General features: G+C 34.6%; 1 non-coding gene across 1 annotated transcript; it reads left to right on the top strand.

Moving 5' to 3' along the window:
- The first annotated feature begins 7596 nt into the window (after positions 1 to 7596).
- On the top strand, positions 7597 to 7703 carry LOC142874180 (U6 spliceosomal RNA). Its single transcript, XR_012922001.1, has one exon. It is a non-coding gene; the product is annotated as a U6 spliceosomal RNA (small nuclear RNA).
- Positions 7704 to 17101: the final 9398 nt, after the last annotated feature.

Genomic DNA, 17101 nt, shown 5'->3' with positions numbered 1-17101 from the left:
AGTATCTACTATTGCAGTTTGGTGTCACTTTCTGCTAAGATTTCAGAAGTTTTTCCAATCATTACTTTTGCAACATCCATGTAAATGTCAATACTGTGAAAAAGGCAATAACATCTTACCATTATCATGAAAATCGCTTTGACTTTGTAGTCTTCTTGAAAAAGTCAAAGGGACCCCCCAAGGATCCACAGATCACACTTTCAGAACTACTGATTAGATGATAGATAGATAGATAGATATTAAAATCATTCAGCATATTGAAAGAGCCATCATTATTAAGTAAGGCTATTACCATGTATCCGGTCTCTTATGTAGAGAGACAAATGCCTGCCCACTCTCATCCTGATTTATAGAAAACCAAGTCTACATTTTTCTATTTTCTAAATCATTTATAAAGGAAATGTGTTTTTATAATACATATACATGCATACACACACCCATAAATAAATAAATAAATATATATATATATATATATACAGGTGTAGACATATATATAGATATATATATATACAAATATATAATGAAGAGGCAGCTTGAATTTTTTTCATCATGGCTTTGAATAATATGGAGTATAATACAGTTTGAGACTGATACTCTAGTTGGTTTTTCACACAATTTAGCAAGGTGGAGATGCAGTTTTAGCTACCCAAAGTAGTGGTATCTTACTACTCAGAGGCTAGATTTCCATCCATCCCAAACTCTGTGACTGTATCCGGAGGGGCCCACTGGAGCATACCTAATTGTGCTACACGGTATTATTCAGGGAAGACGGGACTATTTAACTTTTCAGTTTCTTAAGTGAATCATTTTGTGGGACAGATGCTAAAGGGGAGGTAAATTTGCCTAAAAAGACTTTACAAAGATACAGTAATTAGCTGGAGACATCGCTCTCTCTCCAAGACTAAAGAAAGACAACGTTCGTGGTGTACTATGCTAGGAGGAAAAAAGTGTCCTTCTAAAATATTCAATAACTCTCTGCACTTTCTAGTTCTCATTTTTAGTTCTCATCTGCCAGGCAACATAATAACATTTCTTCCCACACATGTCCACATTAGGTCAAATATCGATTTTGGAGCTAGATGAATAAAACATTTCTGAAAGAGCAAAATATCAGTCACATCCAGCTAGCCAGATATTATCAAATATCAAGCAGCCAACATTTAGAGTCTTTAATGTTCAGTCTGTCAGTGATAGGAACTCTACAAATTTAAACCCAGATTCTTCTCATACTTTCCTGCTATATTTGAGAAAATCAATCTGGAAAAAATCCTGATATTACTATTTTTATTTTCCTATGAGGTCACAGCCTGCCCCTCTGCCTCTCTTCCTCTCTCCGTCCCTTCCTTCCTTCCTCCCTCAAATATTTTTTGAGTGCCCATAATGTGCCAAACAGTATGGTAGTATCTCACAGCATAGTATAAGGCCTCGATGTGTTTGGCTTTTTTTTATTGGGGAATTTTTGGGAACCAATGCAACAGAAACTGTACCAATAATACATAATTATCTAAGATAGCGGCAGCTTCTTCCCTGTAATCATGAGTTTTCTGTCAGTCTCAACTATCTTTTCTACTAATGTGTTCCACGTTCTGTGTAAATGACTGGGTGCTGTATTTTTTAATATCTCCTTTTATGTATGTTACTTTAGTATTATATAATTTCCTGACTTGTACTCAATTCGTTCATTTAACATTGACTATTTGCTTTGCAAAGAGTTTACTCTCTTTGCTTTGCTGTTTTTATAGCCATCACTGAAATTTCAACTTACTTATCATCTTCTGCCATATTTATAAAACACACATAAATCTGGGAAGGCAGTCTAGCATAATATTTAAGCAAGATCTTGGGCTCTGAAGTCAATCTGCCTGACTGGGTTCCAACTCAGTCATGTCCTAACTTTGGGACCACAGGCAAATTGCCTAACCTTGCTAAGCCTGAGTTTGTTTGTTGTTTTTTTTCTCATCAGCAAAATGAGGCTAATCACAGTAACTCCTTCAAAGAATTGCTTTCAGATTAAATGAGATAATGTTTACAAAGCACTTAGCATAATACCTGGCATATAGTATGGGGAAATACAATTGTTAATCCAATGAAATTAATAGGATAAATAGATTATATTCGTCCTAAATTCACTTATTATCTTGATTGCTCTAGCTTAATGTGTATACTTCCCACTTTCACTCATTGCAAATCATTGTCACTCTTGCCTGCTGACTTTCAGACTGGAACTTACACACCATCGGCTCTCCTGTGTCTGCAGCTTGCTGACTGCACACTTGGAATTTGTCAGCCTCCATGATGCATGAGTCAATTCCTTATAATAAATCTCTCTCTTTCATATACATACGTGCATTAATGTATGCACATATGATACATACATGCATTGTCCTATTAGTCCCGTTTCTCTGGAGAATCCTGAATAATAGAGGTGGTGATGAGGGCAAACTGTAGAGTACATGTCTTGCTCCAGCTGATGGCTTACATGTGAGAATAGTGACCCAATGCTACCAGATAATTTATTTGTCAAGAGAAGCCAGAAGTCTGGGAATTTTTAACTACTGGCAACAAAGTTAAATAAAAAATAAGCATATATCATCAGCCAAGCAAAACATGTTTAGAGGTCATAGGCATCCCAGGACCTCCCAATATTTACCTCAGCTTTAGACAGCTAGGAGCCATTAGAGGTTTTCTGAGCAAGATCATTCTCATGTTAGCACAAGGAAAGAATTAGAAGAGAAGCACATTAAGGGCTCAGAGACCAGTTAATAGGTTCTTGCGCCAATGGAAGTTCAAATGATAAAAGTGCAGAAGAGGGTCGTGATAGTGAAGCTGGAAAAGAAGGAACATTGATAGAGGTGGTGGTAACAAACAAGAATGAGGAATGAAACTCACCATTCCAAGACCGGGCTAATAATGAGGCTGTAGGCAGAAGTATCCCTCTTCCTAGTGCTGTGACAGCCACTTACAAATCTCTGATTTCATCTACTGAACAAAAAACAAAACAAAACATAAAAAAGGAAAAGAAAGGAAAGCTGCTTCTGTGAAGTACATGTCTTTATTAAGGTACTAGTAATTAATATAATAGATGTACTTCAAAACTTCAGTGGCCTAAGAAATGAGTTTATTGTTCAATATAACAGCCCTGTGTGGCCTGTGTATAACACCTGTATTGGTGTCTTCTCCTAAATGATTCAGGGATCTGAGCTTCCTTATCTTGAAGCTATACCACGTCATGGGGCCTTTGAGTCCTTCACTCCAGGTCAGCAGATATATAAAGAGCCTGGGGGATCAAGCAAGCAGTTTTTGATGAGCCTAGCCTGGAAGTATAGCACATCGCATTTGCCCACATTTTATTGAGTAGAACTTGGTCACAGGCCACCAACTGCAAAGGAGGAAGAAGAAAGGGATTTTAGAAACAACTAACCAGTCAGTCAGTCACACTATAGGTAAAAGCAAGTATTCTATCCGATCTCATTTTCTCAATCATAAAATGAAAAGTTCAGATTTAATACTTTCTGAGATTCCTTTCAGTTTATTAAGTTTTTATTATTTGAGTAGAAGCATTCTAAGACAATAAAAAACACCAGGCACATTTTCCCTCTATATTAAAATCTATTGATAATATTATATATTCAAATCAAATCTCCATAAATGAAGTAAATGACCAAAATATTTGGTATAATATTTTTTTTTTAGAATTTTTTAAGAGGGAGGTTGGAAATACCTGTATAACTGCTGCAATTTTTTCTTCTATCAGCTATACTGTATAGCTATCTACAGTATCAGCTATACTACAATTATTTCATTATTATTATTGTGCACAGTTTTTTGTTTCTAGAGTGTTCTTTTTTTTTTTTTTTTTTTTTTTATTTATTTTTTTTTTTGAGACAGAGTCTCACTTTGTTGCCCAGGCTAGAGTGAGTGCCATGGCGTCAGCCTAGCTCACAGCAACCTCAATCTCCGGGGCTCAGCGATCCTACTGCCTCAGCCTCCCGAGTAGCTGGGACTACAGGCATGCGCCACCATGCCCGGCTAATTTTTTGTATATATATTTTTGGTTGGTCAATTAATTTATTTCTATTTTTGGTAGAGATGGGGTCTCGCTCAGGCTGGTTTCGAACTCCTGACCTTGAGCAATCCGCCCGCCTCAGCCTCCCAAAGTGCTAGGATTACAGGCGTGAGCCACCACGCCCGGCTTCTAGAGTGTTCTTTACCTCTGAATCTTTTTCCATTGATTATTTCATATTATCATAACACTTAGGTTACTCAAGCAAATGTGATAGGTTTCCAACCATAGCTTGACTCAGTTTAGCCTTTGACAAATCACGAACCACTGCCATAAAAGCAACAAACAGTGTTAATGAAATGTTGTATAACCTCCTTTGGTTAAAAAGATTTCAAGCCGGGTGCTATATTAAAAGTATTATGCCCACTACATGGCAAAGCTGTTATCTTCTAGGGACTTGAACTGAAACAAAGATACTTTGAATGCTGATTTACAGCTGGATAACAAGGAATAAAAATTTCACTGGTTGCCTTGCAAACACTAACCTAGTTAGTGCTGACCAATAAAATCTTCACAGTCATGCCAGATCTTCAATATTCGTGACTGGAGTGAAGGTCACCACATGTACCTGCTTTCTTTAGACTCCTCTGAACCAATTCCAAGATGTATTATTATTGCAAAATGACTAAGGCCACCAGTTCTGAGATGACACTCCCCAAAGGTCTCTCTCTAGTCACTGTACTTAATCTGACTGTACATAATTTTTAGCCTTAATGATGACTGTGTCCTTACTTAAGACATTTATATTCCAGCTTCTATTGTATTTTCTTCCACTACTGGTTAGTAAATCACTCTAAGAAGGAATTTTTTTAAAAAATTTCTATCCTTGACTTATTATAGGTCATCTATAGAATAATGTTATGTTCTTTCTTAAGATAACTTCCTATAACATTATTTTAACTAATGAAAAGCAATATTCAAATGACATTTGATGACATTTTATTAGCAATTACCATAACACTAATCACATACAATGGATGGACATCCCATGATATTTCCTTTCTCTATTTCTACATGCCCTTGATATACCTATAGCAATGACAATGAGTATATACAAAAAGGATAGTGTAATTTCTTAGATTTTAATTAACACTGAGTAGAATTATGCTAAGAACAAATACAAGATGAACAGCTCTTTCTTTTCATTCTCTTGTTCTCTCTTGTTCCTAACAAAAATAATTTAATTTCAACTTTTCCTACTGCTTCTCCAAAATCCCAGTTTTAAACTCAATCAAAAGATGCCAACATATTCCAAAGTGAGAGAATGCTTTGGATTCTGTACTCCTCCTGTCTTCCTCATCTTTAAGGGATTTTAAGTCTTTTCTTTCCCAAGCTGCCAGTTATGCTGGATTGTTCTGAAATGTGAATGATTTTTTTTGTGTAAATATGAGCTACCATCGACTAGTGCAACAATACGAACTTCACACTTGTCATTTACTAAAACCTGCCTTTTGAGCCCTGTCAGTCATGTGCCTCTACATGTGTGTTTCTTGGTTGCAGCAGTGCTGTTTTGTGGCAGCTTCTGTTTAGGAATTCATGTCGCTGTTTGGCATTTATGTAGTTCAGCTGTTAAAGAGTCAGGGTAAGAAGAAAGAAAACACGCAGGAGTGAAGGTTTCAGGGGCAAAGAGGGAAATAAGAAGGGGCTTTAGGTTATGAAATAACAATGCCAGCCATGTGGCAGCAATAAAGGACAGGCACAAACCCTCGGTTTAGGAAAGACGCTGTGACAGATGTAGCTCACACCCATGCTGCTGATCTGGGTGGCCGAGTGCTATTACAAAGGGCAAGTGTTGCATGAAATATTAGCAGTTACCTTCACCTTTCAATAGTTTTCATTCTTTACAACACTGAGCTTGATTACAATGTGCCAGTGAGCTTAGATGTGCTTAATGCAAAGACAAAGAGACTCTGAAAAAGAGGCATACGGATAAGAAGCGAAATACTGTGGGTTCTAACCAGGGTTGACAGAACTGTGCATGATTCATAATGTGGGTTCAAGTATGCCCAGAAGTTCTGATGTTTATCCAACATTTATCTGCATAAAACTGTATCCCTTGGGGCTCTTGCATTTTAATGGGAAAATAATAGGAGTAGGCTTTCTCTGGAGTTCTCAAACACTTTGAGCTTCCTATTAGTCTCAAATCACTAGGAAATCTTGAGTTTAGAGATTTGAGATTCAGGGAGCAAGCTTTTTAAGAATATGTAAACAAAGAGTTATGCAAATTAAATTTCACCCCTTTTCTAAACTACTCTAGGAAAGATAATATAGGTTCTCACTCTTGTTTAACTAACATTTTATATTTATGCTTAGCAAAGAGAAAATGTAGGTTTCTCAAGATTCTTTGGAAGATGTGGCTGATAAATAGAGAGGTAAATAGATAGAGGTAAAATAAAAATGCATAAAAGTTAAAAAAATGATTTTTCAAAATTCATTGCTTCCATTCTATAGCTACTCCCCATCTTTAACTAAATAACTTGAATCTCAGAAGTGATGGATTTTAGATTCGCAGTAAAATCTACACTGTAACAATTACATCTCTATTCCAATACTATAAACCTTAATACATCAGCTAAATATTCATGCCTTCTTACTATTTACTATTTTAATATTTATATATTAATATTTTTATATTATCTAAGTAGAAAACCTCTTTTAAAAAGTCAAATACAATGACTGCAAATAACCAAATGGCATAATCAGACTTTAAGACATGAGCACAACAAAATATTTATTGCAGATTCTCATTCATTTCCAACTTCTTGGGCACACACACATATTCTAGCCTGATTTATGATCACCTATTTTTAGTTGAAAAAATCAAAACATTCCAATCTAATAACTGAAATAATATATCCATTATGGCTAAAGTCATCTACACAGTGTATGTATACTGACAATGCCCAACGATAAGAATGCTTTGTATTTGTACACAATGAACAATGTTCTTACACTTAAAATCTCTTCACATAGAACAGAAATTGTCAGCCAAGGGTATAGATAGCAATTTTAACACACTTACTGTTTCCTCCTTTTTAGTCATTTACCAAATCAGCAGAGTAAATTAAATTGCTTGACCTCTCTCTTCAACATTTAGAAACTGTATTTCAACAATTCTTTGTGTTTTAGAACTTAACAAAGTGATTAACTGAGGCAGAGTCAATCCACTTGTTGTTTCAAAAGCACAGCTACAAAAGTATTCTAAAGGTAATAAAATACAAGATGACCAAGGAAAGCTAATTATTAATTAACACTTCGGTGCTTCAGAAAGAACTATGAGTGAGACATGAGACCAGGACAGTATCTCAAGCATTACGTTGTGCTGTGGGTAGTATGAAACTGCTGACTTTTCTTTTCCAAGGGGACTGAAAGTATATTTCTAATCTACTCTTAGAAATAAAATCTTAATGAACACTATTTTCATTAATATCTTCATGAATTATTTCTACTCTTAGAAATAATATCTCAAATGAATGCTGTTAAAAGTTTACAAACAAATATATAGCCATGACTTACTTCTAGAAACTTTGTAAGTGCTCACTTGGGCAGTGCATGTATTGCAGTTGGAACAACACAGACAAGATAGCATGACCTCTGCACATGGATTAACAAGTACACTTATGACATTATCCATATTTTTCAGTGGATACTGGTAGCCAAGGGATGTGGGCAGAAGAAAGACTACAAAGGAGCATAATGAAATGTTGGGGTGGTAATGGAAATGTTCTATGTCATGATTGTAGTAGTGGTAATAGACTGTATACATTTGTCAAAACTCATCGAATTGCACTTTTAAAATTTGTGAATTTTATTGTATGTAAGTTATATCTCAGTAAAGCTAAAAAATGTTTTCAAATACTAAAAAAGAAAAATCTTTGCAAAAATGCTAATTCTTTCTCCCAACCAATGCACTAAATGGGGTAATAAAATTTCACAAAAAGCACAGAGAATTTTCCTTTTTATTCTTCTTTGTTTGAGGAATTCTGGCATGGCAGAAACAGCAGGTTTTAATTCATCAGTCCCTCAAAATCAAATAAAAATTTCACCATATTTAGATAGTCAAGTGATTATTTCAAAGTAGCATCTAATAAACTAGATATTAAACTAAACCAAAGCAATTGTTGAGGAAATGTGTCAAGTGGAATGATCAATGAACAATAATGTCCTGCTTCTCAAAAATGAACAAAATAGTTTTAGAACAATTTCTTTCTTCAAGGTCAATATCATTCAATTTTTGATCATAAAAATCTATTTTCCTTTCTTCAAGAATTCACTGGATTAACATGCAGATTATGCGCAGAGAATGGATATATGTGTGTGCATCTGTCTGTATTTCTGCAGTGTAGGTACTCTCAACAACAGAAGTTTGATGAGATCAATAATATGGAGTTCCTTCTTGCCTTTTTTTTTCTCTAGACTTTTTTGTTGCATGTCAATCTGCAGAGGTGGGAAAAACGAAGCTTGAACAGAAAACAAAATTGAAGCTAAAGACAATAGAGAAGATTGATTAACCTCATGTTATCAAGTAAATGTCAATAGCAAGCAGCTACTGGGCTCCTGAACTGTTTTCCTGTAAACTTTTAGCCTTACACCCGTCAAACCTCAAGATAACAATCCATCATGGAGTCAAAGTGGCGAACAACTGTGTGGTCCTTTGATAAGGGACAGTGTCACAATTTGTCTCCTTCTCTTCCCACAGATCACAGCTAATGGGGTAAGGCCAGGCCACAACAGCTGCAAATAGTCCAAAGACATTCTTTAGTGTAAAACAAATTCTCAGCAAAAATGTAGAACAGATATTTAAGCAACCTTCAAAAAATATCTAAACTGAATGATTATTTACTTGGAGGTTTCATGTCAATTACATTTCTCTTTCCAAACACTGGTTTGGATGAACCCAATTGTTAAGTATAATTAAATAACAGAATTGGGATACATTTAAAAATGGATGATGTTAGCCATTCCCTGAAAGCTACAATGCGGCATCTATAGAATCTGAATAATATTTAATATTTGTGACTGGACTATATTGTCATTTATGCAATGCTTGAAAGAAAGTAATTCATGCATTTAGATATATGATAGAACATCTATGCCCTTCAGAAATGAATGAAATTAATAAAGTTGCAGGATATAAAATTAACATGCAAAAATCAGTAATGTTTATACACACCAGTAACAAACTATCTGAAAAAGAAATCAAAACAGCATTCCATTTAAAATAGCTACAAAAAAAACAAAACAAAAAACCTAGGAATAACTTAGCCAAAGAGGTGAAAGATTTCTACAACAAAAACTATAAAACTATGAAAGAAATTGAAAAGAACAAGAATAAATGGAAAGATATCCTATATTCAGAGATTGGAAGAATTAATATTGCTAAAATGTCAAAATAGCCAAAGCTATCTTGAGCAAAGAGAACAAAGCTGGAAGCATCACACTACCTGACTTCAAAATATACTATAAAGCTATATTAACCAAAACAGCATGTTACTGGCATAAAAACAGATACATAGACCAATGGAGCATAATATAGAACCCAGATATAAATTCATGCATTTACAGTCAGCTGATCTTCAACAAAGCCACCAAGAACACACATTAAGCACAGTCTTGTCAATAAATTATGCTGGGAAAACTGGATATCCACATGCAAAAGAATGAAACTAGATCCTTATCTCTCACTATATACAAAAATCAATTCTAAATCCATTAAAGACTTAAATGTAAGACCCAAAACTATGAAACTATTAGAAGACAACATAGGGAAAATGCTTCATAAAATTTGATTGGGCACAGGTTTTTAAAAAAACCTCAACAGGTTTTGCTTTTGTTGCAGGCAACAAAAGCAAAAATAGACAAAGGGGATTACATCAAACTAAAACATATCTGCATAGCAATACAAACAATTAACAGAGTGAAGGGACAACTGACAGAATGGAAGTAAATAATTGCAAACTATACATCTGACAAGGGGTTAATATCCAGAATATACAAGGAATTCAAACAATGCAATAGCAAAAAAAATAAATAGTTAAAAACTGAGCAAAAGCCCTGAATAGATATGTCTCAAAACAAGGCATATAAATGGCCAACAGATACATGAAAATGTTGAACATCACTGATCATTAGGGAAATGCAAATCAAAACCACAAGATATCACTTCATCCAAGTTAGAATGGCCATAATCAAAAAGACAAAAAATAACAAATGCTGGTGAGGATGTGGAGAACAGAGAACTCTTATGCACTGTTGATGGGAATCTAAATTAGTAGTCATTATGGAAAACAGCATGGCAGTTCCTCAAAAAATCAAAACCAGAACAACCACATGATCCAGCAATCCCATTACTGGGTATATATCCAAAGGAAATGAAATCAGTAGGTCAAAGAGATATCTGCACTTCCATGTGTATTGCAGCACTATTCACAATAACTAAGGTATGGAGTCAACCTAAATGCCCATCTAAAGATGAATGGGTAAAGAAAATGTATATATGTATATATATATATATATATGTGTGTGTGTGTGTGTGTGTGTGTGTGTATACACATATGTATATATGTAGAAAATGTATATATATACATATATATATACACACACACACATACACACAATGGAATTTAGCTGTAAAACAGAATGAAATCCTGTCACAGTGGCAACATGAATGAACCTGGAGGACATCATGTTAAATGAAATAAGCCATGTACGGAAAGACAATATTGCATTATCTCACTCATATGTGGAATATTAAAAAAAGTTCATTTCATAGAAGTAGAGAGTATAATGGTGGTTTCCAGAGGCTGAGAGAATAGAGGGTGAGGGGGGCTGGTAGAGGTTGGTTGATGGCCACAAAGTTATGGTTAGACAGGAAGAATAAGTTCTGGTGTTCTATTACATACTAAGATGACTATAGCAAATACCAATGTCGTATGTACGTATTTCGAGATTGCTAAAAGAGTTTGAATGTTATCACCACAAAGAAACGACAAATATTTAAAGTAATGGACACAGTAATTACCCTGACTTGATCATTATACGATGTATACATGCACTGAAACATCACAGTGTACCCCATAACTATGTATAAATATTATGTGTCAAATATAAATAAATAATTCATTAGTAATTTTTGAATGAAGTGCTATCCCCATCCTCCCTGCCAAAAAGGAAAAAAAACAAAAAAACACCTCTTCATTCATCCTAATTAATGAAGAATGCTTAGTAGCCTAGAAAATGTCCATGTCATATTAGGAGAAAGAAAAAAAACCTTAAAAATCTGAGTTATGACTAAAATTATGTTAATACATATTCACAGGAAAAAGGTTAGAAGCTTACAAAGTATATCATTTGGTATGTTAGAGTGGTGAGATTATGGATGATATTTTTTCTGCTGTATTTTATAAGTTTTTTCAAATATTATTTCATTATTTCTTGACATATTTTTTCTCTATACACTTGAAAACTTAGCAAGTTTACATTCCCTAAAATTCTGTGTTTAGTAAATATTAGTTTTAAGAGAAGGAGCTCTGTATCATCACCAACTCTTAAGCAGACTTGTGACTACCCTGTCATGGTCCACAGATCCCAGCCACTTGAGCAGGAAGCAGCTCTATTTAAGGGTAATGAGAAGAAATGCATTCCCAAGTCAGTGTTCCGAGGCTGTGTGTGGCTAATCTGAGTCCTTTCAGTGGAATGAAATAAAGTGGAAATGAAGCAAGAGAACCTAGGATTTTATACAAGGTTCAGAACCTCACAGAACACTCTACTGTCACCAATCAAAAGATTTATTCTGCGCCACCTTGACTACATTTCTCCCCTTAAGCTATTTAGTTCATGACTTCCTTTCCCCTCAGATCTGCTCTTGGGGTTCATTTCAGACTGATTTTGCCTATACAAAGACATTTAAGGAAAAAATCACTGAGTTTTTTCAAGCCCCAAACCCTTTTCTGAGAAGAACAGCTTCTTAGCCTTTAAATGTCCCCAACATTTTCCAACTGCCCTATTGTCTGAAGTACACATTTTATTTGTTTATTTATTTATTTAATTTTCTTAGAGAAAGAGTGTTGCTCTGTCACCCAGGCTAGAGTGCAGTAGTGTCATCATAGCTCACTGCTGCCTTGAACTCCTGGGTTCAAGTGATTCTTTGGCCTTAGCCTCCCAACTTGCTGGGACTACAGGTGCATGCCACCACACCAAGCTAATTTTTTATTTTTTGTTATTTTTAGAGACAGAGTCTCACTATGTTGCCAAGGCTGGTCTTTTAAAGTGATGGAAGGATTACAGACATGAGCCACTGCACCCTGCCCATTTTTTTTAAATCTTAAAGGCATTTTAATGTGTTTATTTTTACCAAAATACAAACACCTATCAGAGAAGTATAATTAGCTAGTGTCATTTTCAGTTAACATTTATATTGGGAGTAGACAAGGATGTGGCAAAACAAGTCCTGTGAAAAATGGGTTAGTGGATAGGAACAGGAACCAGCACAGAGATGGTTACTTAAGGGCAAGGGAGGGACACAGCAGGTGAAATCTTGCTTCAATACCACATGATCTTGGGTCAATACTGTTGATTCCGGTTGAGAAAAGGATGTGAACTTTAGAATCAGACCAACTTGGGTTCAAATCCTGTGTCTACCACTTAGTAATTTGGAGGTCACAATTACCTAACCTGTGTCAATAGTGTATTTCTTTCATTGTCCAAAAGGAAAGTAATATATCCTTCATGAAAATATTTTAAAGAATAAAGGGGGTAATTATGTATTTAACCATGTATAAAAAGAAGAACTTCATAAATGTTAGTGACTATTCCCTTTATCTTTCTTTTCTTACTGTTTTCGTCTGCATATTAGGGACAGATGATACTCCCTAAATCTATCATCAATGCATTTTGAAATCTTATTAAAAATATCTAATTGCTACCAGTCCCTTACCGTGGTCAGAACTAAGTCTCTGAAGGCCATGTTTGCCCCTGAGGATTCTCCTTTCTGTCTTGAGGTGAAGATCTAGGATTGTTTTCCAGCTTCCTGAGCAAATAGCAGGGAAATTACTTATACGCTTTTGGGATGAGGAATTCAAGGCGCCTGCTTCATCCTAATCTGTTACAGAATATAATGAGCTCCCCAGATGTGGGCTGTGTGGGAGTGGAGCCACAGCAAAGACCAGTAGAGAAATGATGGTCTCATCTCAAGCCCCTAAATGAGGCCTCTAAAATTCAGAGAGCAAAGGAAAGAGCCACAAGAGCCGGGGGCTCGCTTGAAGTTCAGCTATGAGCATGATGAAGGGGTCAGGACTGCAGTGTCAGCAGACTGTCTCGAATCTAAAGGTTTGCTCTACCTGAAAAACTCCCAGAAATGTTGATTCCTACTTGCAATATAGACCTTTTATAAACAGAATCGAAAAGACTTTCTAATAGCATTGTCTTTATTTGTCACATACAGTTTGGAAGTCCCAAATTCCACAACATTGTGAAAAATAAAACCTTCCAAGGGTGTATGGCAAGATATAATTAGAGTACAAGCAAGTTGATTTTTAAAAATTTATTTATTTTTGTTTTTTTTTTTAGCTCTATAGGTTTGAATAAAAATAGCTCTAAACAACAATTGTAACATGTTAATTGCTTTGCATCTGATCTTCTCATAAAATCAGCAGGAGTTTTGCCTACTGAAGAGCCATCAGAGAGAGGACTTTGCTAGAACTAAAAAAAATGCTACCAGCTATTCTATTTTGATAAGAAAATTAAGTCTATATTACATGTAATAACAATCCATAAGCATGCTCTAAAAGCATTAAGCACACAAGCATTATTCCTGAGAATACTTTCAAACGTGGATAAGTATGAAATTTAGGTCTATTAGACTATCAAATAGAATGAAATTCCTAACATAAAAAATGAAAAACAGAAAAACTTTGTGTCTTGTTTTGCTTTACATTTCAGAAGCCAGAGAAGCAAAAATTATTTTCACTGAAGCTTTCCCATTCCCAAGGAACTACTTCACAGACATACACATGCGCACGTGTAAACACACACCCTAATACATGAATGGGTATGGCAGCATCTTACGGGATGCTAAGCATGTGATACACATGATAAAGCATTGCTATACCAGAAATATGGCTCTAAATAGTCACACGTGACTACTCAATGAGGAGAGTATTTAGGATAACCAATTTGAGAAAGCTGCGTTACAAGACCACATTCTATTTTTAGGCTGGATTTTTCCAGACAGATGTTGAAAACCCATAAAGAGGATTTTAAAAGTGTTATTACTGGTAAGTTATTGCACCCTTAATGTGGTCCGTACTGTGGCAATAGAAGCTTCAGGAAAACATCTTTTCTTTCTGTCTCTTTCTCTCTTTAAACTTTATTTATAGCCTTGCAAAAGACTAGCATTCACATAACCCGCCTTTGCAGGCGCGCCAGAAGATTAATGATATCGCAGTGTTCTTGAGAACAAAAATGTGTCTACCACTGTGTTGAATAATCTCTCCTTTCACACATTAAAAGTGAGATGAGGCCTACTTTAGAAAGCAAGGACAATGTGTCACAAAGAGTTAGCTGGCTTAAAGACATGCCCGTATTGCTATCCTGAATCACAAATTGTTTTCATGCATTTTATCTTGAGAATAAGAAAGCTTTTATCACCATCACTTTTTAAAATTTACATAGAGCCTCAAAATTTGACTTATTCTAGATTTTTTTTTTTTTTTTTTTTTTTTTTTTTTTACAATCTGTTGCCTGGTAAGAATTGAAAATTAAGAGAAAGTTGTACATTTTGACCTCTTATCTCTACTTACATCAAATTTGGCTAACAAGACTAGAAGCTATTTTAAGATTTAAATACTATAAATGTAGTTAGTTTTGTTAAAGCTTCCTTTTGTCTAGTTTATAGTAATAATATTAATAATAATAACTGAACTTTTATTGGACCCTTACCTCTTGCCATACACCACGCTAAGTGTTCAATATACATCATCTCCTTTAATGGTCATGACAGTCCTCAAAAGTAATTACTACTCTTATCCCTTTTGATGAAGGAAAGGATTTAGTCTTAGAGAGATACATGACTCACCCTAAATCACCCCTCTAATGAGTGACAGAAACACACTCAAACTCAGGTTTCTGGAACTTCAATGCCATGCTCTTAACAACTAAGATACACGGCCTCTAAGGCTATATGCATTTAATATAGACTTTTACTCAGGCATGCGATATTTACAGGTTGTTTATAATTTCTAGACATTTCCTTACCCCAAATGTTCAAGTGCTTAGCATATGCCAGTGACAGCCATTGGTCTTTGGGATTATAAAAATGAGTCAAACACAATTTTTGCTCTCAAAGTTTAGTGGGACCACAGAGCCAACTTGAGACCTTCTCAGACTCTAGCCATTTCGTTTTGCAAATCTGCCTCACGTCATATGAAACATTAAAATGCATTCCCATCTCACATTAAATATAATTCATATAACTACATTGGGTTGAGTTATATTTGCTTGAGATTATTTTTATAGACATCTTAATATCATTAATTTTGACGTAGAATTTTTTCATAATTTATAGCTACTATATGTGTTTTCCAGAAGCTCAGGCATTTTTGCTCAGACTCTCTGCCTATAATACTTAACAGCACATTACCTCTAGTATAAAAGATAGAAGAGTAAACTAGGATAGTGACACAAATTGGTAAGCAATAATAGAGATACATATCTCCAGTGAATTGTGGGAGCCAAAAGACATAACTTCACAGAGAAAAGGAAATTTGAGGAAAATCTTGAGATACGTATAGAAGCTTACAAGGTAACAAAATACTCATTTCCAAAGCAATTGAGCTATAAAAATTTGTGATAAACAAATGTCAAGTAATTGTGACTTAAGAAGCATATTTGGGCAGCATAATGAAGGATGGGGATGGAGACTTATATTCAACATACTTTCATTGTAGGTGTTTTCCCTTATTTGAAGGAAATCTTAATATATATTATGCTGAAAATTCTGTTTCTTTACTGCACCTAACACAGCATCTTGGTTTTCTTTGAAGCATAATGTAAATTATAATTGATATTCTTTTTCAGATATCATTTCTATTGCCAATTTCCCTAAGGTAACTAACTACATTTTTTAATTCACAATAGTGATTCATCAACAAATATTTATAAATTACTTGGGACAATATTATATATATGTATATGTAAACACAGTATTTATAGTATGTGTGATATATACAGTACATATATTCATTATATAATGTAAATATAATATATATCCTAAATATAGTATATATAGATATAGTAAATACAGATTGTATTTCTGTGTATGTGTATTTATAGGTATACACACACACACACACACACACACACACATATACCAAGCAACCAGGGATTATATATATTAATATAAGTTTTGGCCCACAACCTTAAAACTTCTTTTTAAATTATGAAATATGTCCAGAGAAATGACTAAAATGTATATGTAAACATACATATATGGAATGAAATATTTCCAGAGAAATGACTAAATCCTATACTTCCCATTAAAAATTTTGGAAAAGAAATTCTTTTCTCTAGAAAACACTTTTTAACACAAATGGAAAGCTTTCAGGAGTGAAACCACATATACAAGTGGGAAAAAATTATTTTGTAACTATTTTTAAGTAATTCCCTTCAAAATATTTTATGTGTGTAAAATCTGACTCCACTAGTAACTTGGTTTAATAGGAAAGGAAGATTAAACAAGTAGCTAGGTAGAAGGGTCTTGAATCATTTAAGATGAGAGTAAATACCCTGTTCTATATTACTGGTTAAAAATGAGGTTACTGACACTAAAACAAACGGAGATGGTAAGCCAACCAAACAGAATAATACTATCACTAGTTCAAAGCTGTGTTACTAAAGACTCCTCCTCTAAACGAAAATGAAAGATTACAGAATTGGAGAGTTTATCATATAAATGAGTTTTCACTTTGTGGAGGAGTAGGAAAAAAAGGGTAAACAGATATTTAAAACATAAGCTGAAAAAAAAATAGGTCATACAACGTA

This window comes from Microcebus murinus, chromosome 11 (genome assembly GCF_040939455.1).
Source record: "Microcebus murinus isolate Inina chromosome 11, M.murinus_Inina_mat1.0, whole genome shotgun sequence".
Taxonomy (NCBI): Eukaryota; Metazoa; Chordata; class Mammalia; order Primates; family Cheirogaleidae; genus Microcebus; species Microcebus murinus.
Note: the sequence above shows the minus strand (reverse complement) of the source record. Positions and strands in the feature narration are given on the sequence as shown.